Below are 17763 nucleotides of genomic sequence, written 5' to 3'. Positions count from 1 at the left end.
GGTGCCTGAGTGGCGCAGTCCATTAAGTGACTGACTCCTGGTTTGGGCTCAGGTGGTGATCTCAGGGTCTTGAGATCCAGCCTGGCGAAGGGCTCCATCCTCAGCACCTGGAGTCTGCTTAAGACTCTCTTTCCCTCCCTCTCTTTCCCTCCCCTCCCCGTGCATGTGCTCCCTCACTTTCTCAGTAAAATATTTTTAAAAAATAAGAGAAAATATGAATATCAATATGAGTATATGGCAAAAGAAACCCTTGAAAATAATCTGCAGGATAAAGCAATATGCTTGTGACTATTATACATTTTGATTCATTTATAGTCAAATGTATTGATCTCTACATGAATATCGACAAGAAGAAAGGAAACATCTAGAAGGAAAGAATACCACCTCAGACCCAGCTCTTTGGTAGAAATATCCATAGTTTCAGCTAAGTTCTTTATTTTTCTTCCTTAAAAATCTCAAATCCTGAGCCAGGCGTATCTCTGGCTTTCGGCGGTGCTGGCACCCCTGTGCACCTAGCATTGCCTGCTGGCTGGTGACAGTATCTCCTTGATGAGCAGGCCGGGGCCAGTCCCAGGCAGCTCCCCTTTCAGCCCGACAGCTGCATATCCCAGGTGGTCTGACATTTGAGATGGAGGCTGTGGATAAGATTGAAGGTGTTTTAGGGGAGAAGTAGGCTGTGAATAACACCAAGACTTCATCCAGATGGAATCACTCATGAGACAACCTGAGATACTCTATTACTGTCCATATGTCTTCTAGGTCTCCAAAGGCCAGCTTCCATTGATTTATTAGAAACCCACTATTTATGTTTTTGGCTCATCTCACAACAGACTATGGTAAAGGATTTATCAGAGATGCTGCTGTTTCTAGTGGTTATCGGAATTTTATAAGTTCTTTTAAATAAAACAGCCTCCATAAATATCCTAGTAAACATCAGACAATAAAGTAAATATTTGGGGGTGAGACTCAGTCGATTTCCTCTTAATATACACCACCTTTTTTACAAGTTTCCTTCTGAGTGCAGCCCCACGGGAAACCTTTCACAGAACCTACCTATTTTTAGGTAAACAGATAAATATGAGACTCCAAAGAAACCAAAATTACTAGATATTGCTACTAGTACTGCTTAAACACTATTTTTTTTCCCCTCTCAGATAAACCTCGGAAGAATTATTTCATTGTTTTACCAGCACAAACAGTTGTTATTAGTGTATCTTATTTATAGATGGTTCTTTGAAGGACGAGAGTAATATAGCAAAATATCAGTTATTTCATCACACTGGTGAATTTAATGAACCCGAAGGTGTGTGTTATTTTAGCACTTGCTATAGCTCCCGTGAAAACCCAGTGGTGCTAAAATCTGTAAACCTGTCATTGCTTTAAGTAATAACCTTGTTAAAAGCATCTTCATTTAACTTACTTTAGCTCCTGCAGGATGTAGGTTTTATTTTATCAGTGCAGAGAGTAGGTGTTTCAAACCCGAACCACTTACTGTAAATATAATTAATTGTAGTTCATTAATTTATTCTCAGTGTTATAGCTTTTATTTTAACGCTTAGGATAAATTTAATATGGTCTGGAATCTTAGTACCCATTTTCAGTTTTTATTTTTTCTTTTTACAAACTCTTAGTTTATATTGAATTTCTGTAGTTACAGAAGTAAATTTTAGTCTGCACTAACGAAAATGTTTATTTTAATCTTTAATATTTCCTTATGCAAGGCACAACAGACTCTTCCCTCCCCTATATGCTCTGGAGGTTTTTTTTTTTTTTTTTTTTAAGTGCATTTTTGTTAATCTGCTTGGAATGGATTTGAGTTCATTCTTGCCTTTTAAAAATATGAAGAAAATTGGTTATTGATGGTAGGTGTTCAGAATTATCAATTGATTTCTACACGAGCACATCTACAATTATTGAAATGCTGGCAATAAAAATGGGAACTCCTTCCTATTTAGAACTTCTCATGGAAATGGGGAGGGAGGGGGAGGGAGAATCAGAGACGGAGGTAGAGACAGGGAGAAGATGAAAGAGGATAAAAACTGTAATTTGTACAATTATAGCCTTAAGGCCAAAACAAACTTTCTATAATTACCTAGACAGGCCAAGAGCGAGGTGCACGATAAAAGCTATATGTTAGCAACCACTTTGAAATTCCTGGCTAATTGCAATAATGCAGTCAGTAAATACTGACACACATTACATAACCACATATAGAAGAACACCATAAAAGGTATTGGTGGCCAACCACTGTTTCATTGCTCAGTGAAATTAGTTAAACAGCTACAAGCCTGATAGGTTTAGATTAAGATTTGTCTCAAATTGTCTTGCCCCAAAAGGTATCAATAGAAATATAGGATAGAAATAGTATAATAATAAGTCCATTTGGCAATAAATTGAGCCTGTCAAGGTAGTTTTGTTCTTGAATCTATCATTTTTAATACGATTTTTTAATAAGGTCGTGAAATTCTGATTTATGTAAGGTCTTAGAAAATTGATAGTTGATGTTGTTTACCTCTGCAAAAAAAAAAAAAAAAATCCCCAATTTAACTTGAATTATAGTGCTTTAAAATATAATATCAAACCGATTATTATAATCATCAAAATATTTTTGTAAAATCCCAAAAGAATTGTAACCCTGTTATTGAACATTCCTTTCCATTCCTCTAGTTATAAATGTTGCTTTTAAATTTGGGGCTAGAAAGAGTGAAGAGCAGAAATACATCAAGAACTACAATTTCTCAGGTTGTTTCCAGTGTTAAAGATAATAACTTTAAACACTGTTTCCTATTTAATGATGATTGTCCCTTATATGAAGATTTTCAGAGTTATTAATGTTCAGATTTTTTGAAGTATGGGTCATGCAAATAACGGAATATTTAAATATGTTAGAAAAAAACTAGTTTTAAATTCACATGCATACAATTGCTGATATCTCAGTCTCTTTTTGTAATGTATCTATTTCTAAAAACTTTTTTCACTAATTGAGTTAATGTTTATATGCCTTGAATAAGTGACATTTTAAATCAGAATATTAAACAAATATGTTAATTTTTGTTTGGTCTGACAGTTAGTATAGTTTCTAAATAATAGCCAGACAAGAGATTACACGATTGTATCTTTCAATAAGATACACTTTAAATGTACATTAAAGTTAGAAAAATTAAATGAAATTCACACTTATATCAAGGATTTTTTTAATTAAATCTATTGGTTGTTGCTATCTGTGAACTCTTAAGAATAAACACCTGCAGTGTTTTATTATGTAAAAAGGTGGTTTAATTGCATCATATTTATCACAGACAAATCAAGCCCTATTCAGAAGATAATAATGACACAGTAATTGGATCAGTAATTGGTTCAGGATGATTCAATATTGTACTAATAATCATAAATACTGCTGTCTTCTGCTTTGATACAGGACTGACATGCTAATATAGATTGGATTTAGAGCAATAAATATTAGTGAACTGGATCTAGTAATAACATCTAGACCTTTAGTGTGGCTATGCTAGCCAGAAACAGGTATAAACCAGATGCAAAACTTGAAAAAAATACATATCTTAAATTATGATATGAATTCAGTCAATGTGCTTTATTGCCTTTCCTTATCCACTCATCTCTGAAACTAGTATCTTCAATATAGAAGTGGAGGGGAGTAGAAATGGAGACATTTCCTTATTTTTCCTGTAAAAGTGATCATTTTGTGGGAGCAGTGTAGTTTTTACATTTGATCGAGCCTAGTTACCATGGATGATGTGACATGATGACCTGGTGGGCAAAATTATTCACGTGCCAGTCATGTAATGATGGATAAGAAAATCATTCCCATTACCACACTGTGTTCAGCAGACACTTGGCGGTTAAACAGGACTATTTCTTAGCCAGTGTGGTGGCAGCCTTTCACTGAGAGCCAAAGGAGAGGGAGGCTCATTATGTAGGAAACAATGATCCTTATTCACTCAACATGGAAACTTGCCTTACAAGAGCACATTGGACGGCTCTAGGCTGGAACAAAAATGCCATATCCCCTTTTATCAATGGAACAGAAACCCAGGATCAACATGCCCGGCTTGGAATGCTGCCTACTGGTGATAGAAATGGATATATTCAGGCATTTGTTTATTTATGATAATTTCCATGGATGGTGTGTGTGGGTGGTGGTGGTGGTGGGGGGGGGGATGTTGCTTACTGTCTACCCCTGATGGAATAGGTCTGTCTTGTGGGAGAAGGATGGGGAAGCTCAAAGGTGCCAATAAAGAATATAACTATGCAGCTTTAACTCTCAAGTTACACGACCACTGGAGACAACTAATTAGATATGTGATGTTTATCTGACAACGGGAGAATATTTTTTCTATTATTTTTTAACCTAAACATAGGATAATGGCATGCAGACTATCCATGCCCAGGACCCAAAGAATGTCGTAGGCTACGTCTGAGTGTAAAAGAACTCAGACATAACGATGCATTTTCTAAGAATAATAGAGAGAGATTGATGGGCCCAACGAACCCGTAGAAGATTTTGACTATCCTGTTACCAATCTCATGCCTTTGGGTCTTGTTATTTACAAAATGGGAATCTGAAATGGAATTTACTCTCCAACAGGCATTATGGAGAAAATGAATATAAAGCTTATCAAATCTATTATTTATACAAATGCTCCAGGACGAGTATTGAGATTCTCGCACATGATTTATCTCTCTTCTAATTATTTAAAGAATCTTTGAAGGCAGGCATAGAGTGGAGTGATTATTTTCTCATTGCCAAAGTCAGGCAGGGAGCACAAGTGGATGAACAGCGTGGTGGGAGAAAAAACAGCCAGAAAATACTGTATCAGTGTCCTCGAAGAGATTTTATATGACTCAATAATTCTCATTTGAGGCAACTGGCTTCAACTTATACTGGTATTCTCAGTCCTCCCTCTTCATGCAAGGTATGGATGACAATTTTCTCAGCACACACTCAGTTGAATATTTCTAATGGTATCCATGTTGGCGCTATTTCCTACGTAGGCATGGAGGGATGTCTTCATCATTTGCAGGAGTCTGGGGTTACTGCCAAAGGCAATGATCCAACTCCACAGGCAAGGGAAATAGATAATTTTGGTTCCCGGAGCAGCACTGGGTCCAGTAACACCTGAGCAGTGAAAATCCTGCAGTGTCTCCATTCAAGAGCCAGGAAATTCCATGTGCTTATGGAATCAAGTTCTCTCCTGAGCGGAGTGACTGTTTATTGTTAAGTACCCAGGAAAGGAAATCTGTAGTCAACTAGCAGCCAGACAGGCACACATTCGCCGAGCATCTATGCCCCAGTGGCTCCAGTTCTGAACCAACTGCTCAGGAGTTACAGGATAACTAATTCACTCAGTCCTGGGTCTCCTGGAAACTCTAAGTGTAGTTGTGGTTCACTGGTTTAGTGACGTGACTGAGGGGAAGGCAGTGCACTTCAAATCTCTCATTACACCTTAATTAGGACCCCAGCTAGAAATATCAATGTTTTAACAACTGTAGCAGACAAGCTTTCTTTTCTGTCTTTAATCACTTATTGTAAAGCAGATTAACGTGTTTTGTTTTGTTTTGTTTTCTGTTTTTCCTCCAGATTGAGGATCCACAGCCAAGCATCCTAATGGGAGAACTAAGGCTGTGGTCTTTCGGGTTGCATCCTCAGATGAGGCAGCAACAGCGTGATACGTGTAACGCTAATCACAGGACGTGTATTATTAAGGAGTAACAACTTTGTAATTATGAGGGTGTTGTTGTTCTTGAATGTTGTCTTCTGCGTTCGTGGATTGTTTCTTAACAGAAATCTTGCCCTCAGGCAAATCATAATTTTTGTGTTTTTTGGGTACTTAGTAGATTCCCAAGTAATTTTTAAAAATCCCACATTCCATTTGACCTTAGAAACGTGCCTGGGGACCACCAGTTAGCAGTGTTCTTAACTTACCCAAGTAACTTCCTCTGCAAGGTGCAGATTTGCCGCAGAAAATTCATCTGTATGTCTGTAACATCTGTACCATAAATAATAAAAAGCTAGATTTTAGGTGCCAGCGTAGTAAAAGTCTTTCTAGCAAAATAGGGATAACATCTTTTTTTTAGAACCATCTATTTACAATTATTTAAATATTTACCTTCCACCAAAAGAAGGCTACAATAAATTTCCAATTAACGACAAAATACAATTAAATCATAACTTCAAAAATCCACCTTTAAATCAAAGAAAGAAGACAAACATACTAAAATTTAATCTCTCCTTTGGGGCAGGAGACAGCTTACAGGTTCTAGTCAGCCAGCTAAATGACAGTCAGGAAAGATCATGTGACTGGGGTCTAAAAACTAATTAATCTCCATAAAGCTGTAAGTGAGGTAGGTAAGATGACTTGAAATCTGATTACATTATTGCATTTAAGGGGAGAAAATGCAGCATGTATTTTTCATGTTGATTTTAACCACCTGAGCCCTTAATGACGTTCTGTACCTTGGAAGAAACCTCATATTTCATCCATATTTAAAAAGAACTACAAAGATGCTACCATCATTAGTATATGATTTACACATTTGGTGTAAATAATATGAAAATAAATCATGTAGGGTGCCTTTGTAAAGTTTTCAAAGAATAAGTAATTCTTTGAAAAGTAGATTCATTGTAAAAAGAGAAGCCATAAATTCTAGGAGTAAAGGAAATTGACAAAGATATGTAAAGGAAATAATAATTTCACTATTCCTACCCCTATTTCCATAAAAAGCAAATGATTAGATAGTATATTTTAGCTATTGGACATTTATGTGCCTCATTTTATTAGTTCTAAAGTTAAAGTCCTATTCAAAATAATTCTGAAAATTGATTAAAATATGGTATTCTCGACCGCTTCCATTATTCTGGTCACACACAGCGTATATAAACGCTTTGAATGTTAGAAGGATTCATTCAGAATCCCATGGAACCTTCTTATATATTTCACAGCTAATTTTTTTTTTTTTTTTTTTTACTGTTTTAACATTTAAGTAAAAGGGACTTCCAAGCAACGGTTCTTTAAACACACCCTCCTTTTATCTGCAGCAGAAGAACAAGGATTATAGAATAATAATTTGGAACATTATGTCTGGAATGCCCTGAAAATAATCCTTATTAGATTAGAATGAGCCCTGAAGAGTGTGCCTGCAGGGTGGGGGTGTGAGGACGTGCATGTATATGTGAGACAGAGTAAGAGACAGACAAGGATTTGGAGTTTTATTAGGAAATATTATCAATCATAGCTTATACAGACAGACATAAACTGTCTGCAAAAATTGTATTTGAAAAATTGGAAGTGCTGTATTTGGCTAAAAATATAAGCCAGGGAATTGATTACTACCAGGTAATCCATTGCCTACTGAACACAGAAAGAGTTGACAGGCAGGATGTATTCTCTACTTTGTTTTATTAAAATTATAATTATATTTTGTAATAATATTAATGAATGCGTAAGGAGACTGAATCATGAAAATAGAGTACCTCTCATTGAGAACCTGAAAGCTCTTTGTGGATGAAGGGCTTTTTCTACCCTACATTTTACACGAAGAAAGTTTTTGTGAGTTAAGGTATATTCACCATTTTAGGCCAAAAGTGTCATTTTGCATCTTGGCAAAAAGGCAACATGCTACTCAAGCTCTTCCCGGTATGCAGACTTCAGAGGGGCCGTAAAGAGTGAGTATAATTTATGATTCAGAAGATAAGAGATACATTTTGCACCTTCATTTTTCTTGTTTCTAATCTCCTTGAGGTGAATGTGCTCGTGCACAGACCGATGCCCACCCGGGGATGCACCTGTATGCACAGCGAGAGGAATCGCTGGGAGAAAACTCTAGAGTGAGGGTAAACCACAGGATACCATGTCAGGAAGGAGAGCAGCTCCATCTTTTCTGACCTCTGCCTTCACAGCCCCCTAATCTGCTCCGTGTCCCTTCCTCTTCTCCTCTACCACTCCACTTTGCCTTGAGATACAGAACATGGAAAACCTCTTCCCTGACCTGAATAAGCATTTATGAGCAGCTACTTCCTGGGTTCAGTGGGTATTTTTAGACCTTAGAAAGCACTGTAGTTGTAGCTTTCTATGAATGATGAAATCTTCATTAAAATCTTATAACCCATGTTTAAAGTGATCACTGCTTTCACATCCCAGGTCTAGATTCCAGAATCCATGAAGATTTGAAGCGTTAGGGGAACTCTTGTTGATGGGTAGCTAGTCAATATCCATCGTTGAACCAGAAAGGAGGTAAAGATGGAAACTGGGAAAGTCTGAGTTTGTTGTCAAGAAATTCAATTTTTTTTTTTTTTTTTTGCAAAATAATTCACAAAGGTATTATTTTGAAACGTCTTGAAGAATGCTTAGTGGGATATGAGGGCATAGGCTACGGTACTGTCTGTGGAACTCTAAATCCTAACAAAAAGTCTGTTGGATCGTGTAACGATGCACGGATGCCTGGCCATTCCCACCAAATGCACCACAGAAAAAGCACCTGAGCCTATCACAGTCAGCTCTGCCCTTACATAATCGAATACACAAAGCGTGACACCCAGGGATAAGAAAAAAGGGGTGGCAAGGAAAAAAAAGGTTGAAAAGGAGAATTCAAAGAAAAAGTGGATGTAATTCTCGACCCTGATATCTTTTTCCTCAACTTTTCTTTTACTCTGAGTATTACAGAATTGGCCAGCAGTTCAGAAAACCTCTGAGATCCAAAATGTGTCTACGGTACCACATACTGAATTTTTTAGCTACTTGAAAGTGTGCCCTCAGAGTCTTGTGTTTTTAGGCAGTAATTTGTATAAACGGCATAAATTGTCAACTCTCCTGCAATTGTGAATTGAATGTTGTTTGGGTTGTAGAATGAGGTTTCCTTCACTTCCTTTCTGTCTGTCAAGGTATTTCCTAACACATCTGAAATCTGGGTTTAAATTGAGACCTGGTTTGACAATTGAGCTCCAGATTTATGAAGACCAAGATTCCTGATGGGAATCTAGTTTGATTTGAGAGTGTGTGTGTGTGTGTGAGAGAGAGATACTGTTTGTTTCTGTGCTTATTTACTTATTTTTTTTCATTCATTCATCTACTTACTTCCAGACAGAACATTAGATAAAAATCTATTTTGAAAACACTTTAATGAGACAGATAGTAGGCAAATTCTCATTTTATATAAAAGCCACTTCAACTATTAATCATGATTACAGAAAATTCCCATTGTGACAGAGTATCATTTAACTTCCAAAAACTAGAGGCAGCGACAGCACACTTTTTTTTTTTTTAAAGCTCTCCTATGTAATAATTTTGTGTAAAGAAAGGTTGTACAACCTAATCTTTGAAAGGGCTTAAATTACCAATCAAATATACATAACCTATTTCATTTGTTAAGGTCCTGATTTTATATATTATTTTGGCTTCGTTTTAACAAATACACTTGGCCATAATGAAAATAAACCTGCTGAAGTCTCGGAGGTCTGAGACAAGCTATAACACATTTCTGCACCACGGGGTGGGCTCTTGGGATACCTACTGAGAAAATGCATGCCCACTGAGCATGCCCAGACTATTAAAATGAATTGACATGTTAATGCTGACAGGAAAAGAGCACAAGAGAGCTTGCTAAATTACTGCTCAGTCAGGCACTAGGAATTCCTGAGTGGCTAACTCCTGAGCAAAACCCACAGCAAGCACAACAACAACAACAAAACTTTATTGTCAAACGCACCAAAACAAACAAACACTAACAGGGTTGTCATGTTCGTAATCCACCTACCCATAAATCATATGGATTTTAATCATACCTGCCACCTTAGCTGCTTATCCCCAGAGAAATTGTTTTCTTTTGGCTCCCTCCTTCATTCACTTTCAATTATCTGGAAGCTGTTTCGCGTGTTTATTTATTTATCTAAAGTTCACATACAGTATGCATGCACAAATTTTCTCCAGGGGTCTGGACCACGCAGATCATACAAGGATGCAGTGGAGCGTAGCAGCTAACAGCTCAGATGAATGTACTCAGTCTCAAAAACCTGCTTTGGACCATGATGACAAGGAAAGGGGAGGACAGAAAGTAATTAGTGTGTGTACCATGATTGATTATGGCTTAATATTCAGGCATTTCACCTTTAGACCACTCTAGGTAGACGTAGAGGATGATGAAACAGGAAATCCTTGCGGTCTTTGATAAGCAAGGGGGAAGAAACAACCGCCTCGCCCCATTTAAGTCATGAGCTTTCCCTTCTATGGAGGCGGAATAAAGTTTATTCACTTTTAAACACATACGTTTGATCAGTGTGTTCACTGCATCTCAGAATTGTTCACAATCTCACACGTTAGGATGAGCGTAAGTAGGTGACCTCCAGCCTTGGGCAGGCAGGGAAGAGACGAAGGGAAGCCGCACGTTTCAGATGAAACTACCCAATCTTGCCACCGTGTTGTCTTACTCTCATGAACAACTTCAGATATAATACCAATCTGGCTACTGAAAGGAATAAGTAGTGAACTGTTTGTGACCTTTTCTCAGCTCCAGGAGGTGAAAGAGTAGCACAGATCCATTGTGGATCCTGTACCCGTTAGACACGCAAAAAAATCATTTTCGTGAGACAAAATTGGGCACAAGGTGGACATGTTAGCTATGGGAAATTCAAGAGAAAGAAAACTTCCACTTTATCACATCTGTCAAATTCAAGGTTGTTTGTGATGCCGTGGTGTTAGTCACGATGGCTTTTTATACACAGTCTGATCTATACAGGCCAAGCTGTGTATCAGCTCCATCTCTAGCTAGAATCTGTTTAGAACACCCATAGAAATTAAAAGGATCACATGGAGTTTGACATTTTGCGAAATGAAAGAATAATGGATGTATTATGTTGTGGGTTTTTTTTTTCTTTTAATAAAAATGTCTAACTGACCCTTGGGAAGCTTGGCTGGAAGTTGAGAAGTCTGAATCATTTTTCTTCCTCTTTATGCTCAAAAAACATAAGAATGTAATTTTTTCAGTTTTCTGTTTCTTTTGATATCTCAGTGAGTTTATCTTTCTTGCTCATGAAACATAAATGAAATAATCTAAGTTAACGGTAGAGTAATTTGGTGTCTTCTATTAATTTGGCAGTTTATATCCAAATGCCCAAAAATCAAATCTCCCTGCCCTATTTACTTTTATGTTTCTCTTCTTATCACGGTGGCCAAGAACGTGCCACAAAACACAAGGAGTGTTGAATCTTTAACCTCAAGTCTGAACAGAATACATAGTCCACATCACATCGCGTGTAGAATCTTAGTCTTCCGAAGTGCCAGATTACTTATGCAAAATAGGCACCTAAGAAAATATTTTGAGGTGGAAAATAAATCACTGAGTCACATTTCACAGATATTTTACTATCTCACTTCTATATCTTAAAGCCTGTGATCGTGGTTTTATATTTTCCATGATCTTCCCTAAAAAATTATGATCCCTAATTTATTCAGTACCTAATGTATGTCAGGTAGGTATCAGATCATAGTGTCTTCGGTGAAGTAGTCCTTAATTTTTGCATAGATATAGATATAGATTATAGATATAGATATAGATATAGATATAGATACAAGTATAAATAGACCAATCTCTACCATCTATCTATCTACCCCCTTTCAAAAATATCAACTGCAAAGTTTAAGATTAGATTAAACTGAACATGGCTTAGCTGCCCTGAAACAACCAAAATATGTCAATAACTTTTAACGTGTAAAAGAAAAAGGCCGACAAGATTTTGATTACCCAGTCTGTGTTGTTCTATGTGCGTCACAGGGGTGAGAAGACAAGGAAGCCCAGGGAAGAACACAGAGCGCGTCACAGAACTGCAGGAAATCTCCAGAAAGGCTGAGAAGGAAGAGTCCGGGAGACTGACGGAGCTAGGGAGAATGTGAAATGATGAGAGAATATTTCAAGACAGAGGATCCAATGTTGTCAAAAGGTCAAACGTGAAAACTGAAGAAGGTCTTTTGGTTTAGTAAGACGCCGTTGCGGATCTTGCAGGACTGGTGGAGTGGGAGCCAGATGGCAGTGGCTTTAGAAACGAATAGTTGAGAAAAATGAAGACGCAGCTAGTACAGAAAAGTATTTTAAAGAATTTTTCACTGAGAGGGGAGACCGGAAGACAAGACCATAGCTACAGCAGGGATCTGAAGTAGAAGGGAGATTTCAGGACACCACACTATAATTGCCTACACTGTAGTCTGTGTCTGGTTCCCCCTGGAGTTGTGCAGTGCACAGACAGGGCAGCCCTGGACCATGGTACTCTGTACTCTTACTGTTTATTTGTAGGTTCAGTCATTTTTAGAATAGGAGAGACTTTGGTGTGTCAAAGTGTTCATGGAAGGTGGCCAATAGGTTAGAGATAGTAGGGAAAGAGAGAGATGTTCAAACAAGTGTAATGGAGGATGGGCTGCAGGGGTACAATGGGACATCTCTTCTTATTTAAATAAGCATCAATTCAGGTCACCTTGTATCCTGTCACTTGCAGTTCTTCCATAGATGTGCACACAGCCAACCTACATAAAAAAAGCCCATGTGGAAAAAAAAAGAAGCCCATGTGCACCCTGGCCAAACCATTCACAAATTTCATCTTTTATTCCATTAACACGTGACATTATTATGTGAAGTAGAAGAAGAAACTCTAGCTGCCTCTTCACTGTCATGTCTCCCTAGCTTCCAGAGTACTGCCAATGGGAGGTGCTTGATATTTGGAGATACATCAGTATTTTGTACAATTGTGTTGTTTCCTTGAAGATACGATTATTTGTCTAGACAACAGAGAATTCACCTTTCTTCTCATGTTGGCAGATTTTGATCTTGTTCACATGTATCCACCATCTCTTCCCCAGCAACTCAAGAGAATTGTAATTAATTGGTCTTAGCAGGTTGCGATTGGCCTATCAGTCTGTTTTCCATGGAATGGTAGGCATGTATGTGGTCCAGGACTGGCCAATGAGATACATGGAAAATGTATCTTACGGGATTTTGGAAAGTGTTTCTTTGCTAATAAAAAGAAAATTAGAGAAGAAATACATCCTCATCTTCCACTCTATTCCACTTTATCTCCATTTTACACCTGGAACTAGGGCATTTTATACGCATGTAAAGAACCAACTTACTGAGATTACTAGAGAAGAAAAACTGCCATTGACCAAGTTTTTTCTTTTTTTAAGATTTTACTTATTTATTTATGAAAGACACACAGAGAAAGAAGCAGAGAGAGAAGCAGAGACATAGGCAGAGGGAGGAGAAACAGATTCCATGCAGAGAGGACTCGATCCAGGGACTCCGGGATCACAACCTGAGCCAAAGGTAGCTGCTCAACGGCTGAACCACCCAGGTGTCCCTGCCACTGAACAAGTTAACTCTGACTTTTATTTACTCACTCAACTGTATTCCACTACCACCCTACAAAGTGCCAGGGGAGAGCAGAAATAACAGCCATAGTCCCTAATTTGAAAAGTTCAGAATCTTCTGGCTTTGAAGACATGTCCACATATAGGCTACAGGACACTAACACAAAAACGGTTTACAAACAAACAAGTGTTTTTCACCTGAAAACTTGCCTGGGGATAGAGCTACTTACAAATTGATTCAGACTATTGACATATTTTTAGCAAGATCATTCTAATGTAATGTAATACAGTCTTAGGAGTGACATCCCATCACCTTGTGAATATTCTATTGGTTAAAAGCAAATTACAGGTCCCACCCACAATCAAGGGGAGGGGATTATACTGGGGCTTGAAAATGGGACTCTTCCGTCATCTTAGCTTGTCTACCACAGTCCACCATTTGGCCATCAGTAATTAACATCCTTCCAACATGCAAAATAAATTCACTCCGTCTAAAGTTTCCAATAGTCTTATGCCAGTGTAGCACCAGCTCAAAATTTAAAAGCTCATCATTTAAATTAGGTCTAGGTAACAATGAAGTTTCTGGGAATAATTGTTGAGAAAAGCTAGCTTTGAGGCATTTCTCTCCTATAACACTAAAGGCACAATTCTCTTCCTCCAACAAACTCAATATAAAATGGTAGGACAAAAAAAAAAAAAAAAAAAAGGTAGGACACACAGAAATAACATCTATAAACATTCCAGAGCAAAAGGGGGAAAAATGAAAGTTAAAAAGAAGTCAATATCCATGTCAGTCCTGAAACCAGCCAAGCAGATGTTTGGCGTTCCTTGATTAGATTTCAAGGACTGGGAATAATTCCCTGTGACTCTAGGCTTCACCCTAGGGCTCTCAGTTCTGCTTTTTGAGTCATTCTTCCTTGTTCATGAAAGATGCACAGGTTTTCAGCTGAGTAGTTCTATCAGTACATCCTGCCAGTAAAATTGTGGAGATCTGACGTTCTTGTTTTATATTGTACTCTGCTTTTTGTTTGTTTGTTTTTTCTTTCTTTTTGTGTGTTTTATTCGTTTTGTTTTTATGTTTGTTTGTTGTCCAAGCTTATGGTGACTTCTTTTTTTTTATTAAGTTTTTATTTAAATTCCAGTAGTTAATATACAGTGTAATATTAATTTCAGGTATACAGCATAGTGATTCAACACATCCAGCTACAATATTCAAATTATGAAAATAGCCCAAGTGTGCACTGACTGTGAATGGATAAAGAAGATGTGATATATATATATATATATATATATATATATATATATATATAGAGAGAGAGAGAGAGAGAGAGAGAGAGAGAATGGAATATTACTCAGCCATAAACATAATGAAATCTTGCCATTTACAATGATGTGGATAGAGTTAGAGAGTATCATGCTAGGCACAATAAATCAGTCAGAGAAAGTCAAATACCATATGATTTCACTCATATATGGAATTTAGGAAACAAATGAGCAAAGGGGGAAAAAAAGAGGGGGCAAACCAAGAATCAGACTTTTAACTATAGTGACAGTGACTTCTTTATCAAACTAATTCTCTCAAGTATTTTCTGAATCTCCTATGGAATTTAATAGAGTCCACATCATTCAAGAAAAACCAGACCCAGGGCAGCCCAGGGGGCTCGGTGGTTTAGCACCACCTTCAGCCCAGGGCTTGATCCTGGAGACCCGGGATCGAGTCCCAACGTCGGGCTCCCTGCATGGAGCCTGCTTCTTCCTGTGTCTGTGCCTCTGTGTGTGTGTGTGTGTGTGTGTGTGTGTGTGTGTGTGCGTCTCATGAATAAATAAATAAAATCTTAAGAAAAAAAATAGACCCATGATCTTTTTGGGAGAATCACTCTACCTTGGTGTCCTGCTAAAATGACTAAGGGATACCCCACTTTATCTGGGAGAATGTTTATGATTTGGTTGGGAAAGCCTGTAAGGCATATTGTTAATCTTAATAGATCCCCCTTTTATTGACTGAATAGCTTAAACTTTTCATCTTTCTGAGGCTTTAGTTAAAAGGTTCTACAGTCATAGCCTCAATTTCTCTCCTAAGCAAGCATTCCTGACAGTGAATCTCTTAATGTTGATTCCACCCCTTCCTCAATCTAGAGAGACTGAGAGTTTTCAAAATCATCAAATCTTGGGTTTTTTTTTTTTAGTAGTTTTTTTTTTTTAGTAGTTTTTTTTTTTTTTTAGTAGTTTTCCCTCAATTTCTGTCTTTTCACATTTTGTTACCATCAACAAGAATAAACAGGGCAACACCTCCACCAGTTTGCTTAGAAATCAGCCATACAACCAAATTTATCACCTACATTTCTGCTTTTCATATAACTGTGGGAGACACTTTTGCTGAGCTTTCTGCTACTATATAAGAAGAACCCCTCTTCTTCCACGTTTCAATAATGTGTTCTTCACTTTGTTGTGAGCCCTCAGTGACAGCATCCTGTGTCCAGGTATCTGCCCAAACTAGGCATTTTCTATCCTGCTTATCAAAATTCCTCCTGCCTCTCCCCAGAAGCGTGGTTCAAAGCCACTCACAGATTTTTAGTTATTTGTTTTCTATGCCACGTAACAAATTACTGCAACCTTAGTGGCTTCAAACCCCATGTATTTATTACTTCACTAATTCTGTGGGTCAGGAGTTCAGGTGTGTCTAGGCTGAGTCCTCTGTGAGGACACACAATCAAGGCTGCGATTGTCATTTGAAGGTTTGACTGAGGAAGAATTCACTTCCAAGTTTACCTAGTTTGATAGCAGAATTCATATTTATTTTAACTATAACACCGAGGGAGCTAGCTTCTTGCTAGCCTTAGCTCCTTACCATTTAGGCCTCCTAAAATGATGGCCTCTTACTATTTCAAAGCCAATGAGAGAGGAAGTTTCTAAAGCCAGTCTGCCAGCAAAGACAGGCAGGTTATTATAAAATGTTATATAATCATGGAAGTGACTCCCCTCACCTCTGCCATAGTCCATTGGTTACAGTCTAGTCAAAGTTCATACCCACTCTCAAAGGTGTGAACATAAGAAAGTGAGCGTTATCGTCGGATTGTGTTCCTCCAAAATTCATTTGTTGAAGTCTGACCCCAGGTCAACAAATGTGACTGTATTTGGATGCAGGGCCTTTAAAGATGTAAGCAAGTTAAAATGAAGTGATTAGCTTGTGCTCTAATCTGACATGACGGCTGTCTTTCTTTATAAGATTAGGAGACAGACATGCACAGAGGAAAAACCAGAGGAAGTCACAAAGATGGCCCTCTACAAGCCAAAGAGAGAGGTTTCGGAAGAGACCAACCCTGCTGACTGACACCTTGATCTCTGACTCTAACTTCTAGAATCGTGAAAAATAAATTTCGATTGTTTAAGCCACCCAGGCTATTGTATTTAGTTATAGAAGTCTCAGCAAACTAATACAGTGTGCTTGTGCATTGGGGGCAACCTTCGTGTCTGTCGTCCACAATTCCAGAAACGTTTGATGGTTTCTAGATGTTTGATGTTTGATGGTCTTAAGGAACTCTTGGTGTTCTTCTAAGATGCCTCAGAGTCCCTTAGGGGTGAAGAAGGCAAACACACAGGACTCTAGAACTCTAACTCCATTTCAATGAGAGAATTCTACTTTAATCTGTTCTAAATCTGCAGATTCTAAACGGCAAGATCTTTTCAAATTCAAAGAATCTCCCTTGTCTTATTTGTTATGCCCTACCCAGAAATATATTCTTCTACAGAAGTTGTCTTGAGCATTAAAATAGCACTGGACTAGTTAAATTTAAGAGAGATTTATTAAACTCTAATATGCACTCTGATATACACCAGTCTGGCAACTTGGAACCAGTCCCCTAAGCATTCTGGCCTTTTCATTTCTTCACCCATAATAATTAGGAGTTTGGACAAAAATGTTTCTAGATCCCTTTCTACCTCTCAGTAACGCAAATTACAGCCATCTATCCATGTTGCTGTTAATCACTTTGCTTCTATTTCTATGCTCATAGGGGAGAGATAATAAGATAATGTTCTATTATACAAAGTTTGCTTTGCCTGATCAATGACAAAGATTTCTGATAATTAAAAGCAAAACACATATTTGCACCGAGAAAGGACTTGACGATGTTTCTGCAGCATCGGAAAGATGCATGGGAGTCGCACGTTGAGCACGGCCTGCAGTTTTTATTTCCCAGTTACTTGTCTTTGAGAAAGGAAATGAAATTAGAATAGATTGGGACTTATTTTTCTAAGTTCTGTCGGCACAGTAGAGTCTTCCCCAGTCAACCTGAAAACATTTTTTTTTTTTTTTTTTTTGTATCTTCAAGCACAAATCATAGTTTTTAACCTTTGTGTTCTCAGAGCTAGGCTTTATGGAGCTGAGATGTCTCTT

At 37.8% G+C, this 17763-nt stretch overlaps 2 long non-coding RNA genes across 3 annotated transcripts; one reads left to right on the top strand and one right to left on the bottom strand.

Annotated features, from left to right (window-relative positions):
• Positions 1-359: 359 nt before the first annotated feature.
• On the bottom strand, positions 360-11876 carry LOC112649248 (uncharacterized). 2 transcript variants are annotated; one of them, XR_003129520.3, is made up of 4 exons: positions 10281-10676; positions 9800-10027; positions 5945-6008; positions 360-635 (listed from the first exon to the last, which is right to left on the bottom strand). It is a non-coding gene; the product is annotated as an uncharacterized LOC112649248 (long non-coding RNA). The 2 variants fall into 2 exon arrangements; XR_003129519.3 differs by lacking the exon at positions 10281-10676 and adding an exon at positions 11755-11876 and having other exon boundaries at positions 362-635.
• On the top strand, positions 11688-16752 carry LOC125753052 (uncharacterized). Its single transcript, XR_007403941.1, has 3 exons — positions 11688-13323; positions 15591-15847; positions 16594-16752. It is a non-coding gene; the product is annotated as an uncharacterized LOC125753052 (long non-coding RNA).
• Positions 16753-17763: the final 1011 nt, after the last annotated feature.

This window comes from Canis lupus, chromosome 19, assembly GCF_003254725.2.
Source record: "Canis lupus dingo isolate Sandy chromosome 19, ASM325472v2, whole genome shotgun sequence".
NCBI classification, from domain to species: domain Eukaryota; kingdom Metazoa; phylum Chordata; class Mammalia; order Carnivora; family Canidae; genus Canis; species Canis lupus.
Note: the sequence above shows the minus strand (reverse complement) of the source record. Positions and strands in the feature narration are given on the sequence as shown.